Raw genomic sequence first — 1033 nt, forward strand, 5'->3', positions numbered from 1 at the left:
GATATGAAGGGTCACCAGAGCCACTACAGTGTCCTTTCATAGCTCACTACTGTCACTTCACTCTAGTCTTCTCTTGAGTCTTCAGCAGCTACTTCTTCCACTTCTTCCAGCTCTTTTGCACTTGTATTCACCTCTTTCCAAGGCTAGAAAACTTTCCCAAAGTCACACATACATTCCACAAAACACTTACAGAAGCATACAGAACAGTCTACAGAACAGTACCAGAACAACTACAGTACAGAACAGAACAGAACAGAGACAGAGGCTCTACAGAAGACCTATAGAAGGTTACAAAAGGTCATCAAATCCTCATAACTCATTCTCAACCCATTCCAAAATCTCACAAACCATTCAATAAACTTTCACAAGATCTCAATCTTCATCAATCAATACTCTATCCCTCCTTACAGAAGACAATCAGAACAAAAGAGACTAAAACAGAGCAAAACAGAAGGTATACAGAACCAATCAGAACCTATCAAAACATCACAGAACCACCAACAAACATCATGAACTTCCAAAACACCATCATTACCATCCAAAACACTCTCAAACCACTTCCAAACCAATCAATCATCTCATAAAATCAACCATTCAACTCTCAAAAACAACAAAAATCAGCCAAAAAACAAGTCATTTCAACACTCAACATATCCCCACACTTAATAAGGAAGCGTCCTCGCGAATCAGGAAAAAGGGAATACAAGTTCAGGGAAAAGCTCAACTTTGATCTTCAATATCTTTTCAAAAAGAATCCATCCACCACGACCCCAACTTATAACCTGTTTCTGATATAAAAATACAAAGAAAGGAAAACCCTGTATACATTAACACCTCTTATTAAACTAAAAATCACAACAAATTTGTAAAAGATATAAAAGTTTTCTTCGTCTTCATCAGCATCAGCTTCAACTCTGCAACCACGACCCCAGCACCACAAGTCTCCAAAATGTAGCTCGTACACGAAATCCAATAGGAAACCACCACGTTCGTATTACATAAATAAACTCACAACACAAACACTACACACAAC

The 1033-nt window shown here is 37.9% G+C and overlaps 1 non-coding gene across 1 annotated transcript; it reads right to left on the reverse strand.

Annotated features, from left to right (window-relative positions):
• Positions 1-703: 703 nt before the first annotated feature.
• LOC148025180 (small nucleolar RNA SNORD36) lies at positions 704-771 on the reverse strand. Its single transcript, XR_015693448.1, has one exon. It is a non-coding gene; the product is annotated as a small nucleolar RNA SNORD36 (small nucleolar RNA).
• Between the last annotated feature and the right edge of the window lie 262 nt (positions 772-1033).

The sequence above is a fragment of the Lygodium microphyllum genome, chromosome 15, assembly GCF_053477565.2.
Source record: "Lygodium microphyllum isolate KBCC chromosome 15, Lygodium_microphyllum_v1.1.10, whole genome shotgun sequence".
NCBI classification, from domain to species: Eukaryota; Viridiplantae; Streptophyta; class Polypodiopsida; order Schizaeales; family Lygodiaceae; genus Lygodium; species Lygodium microphyllum.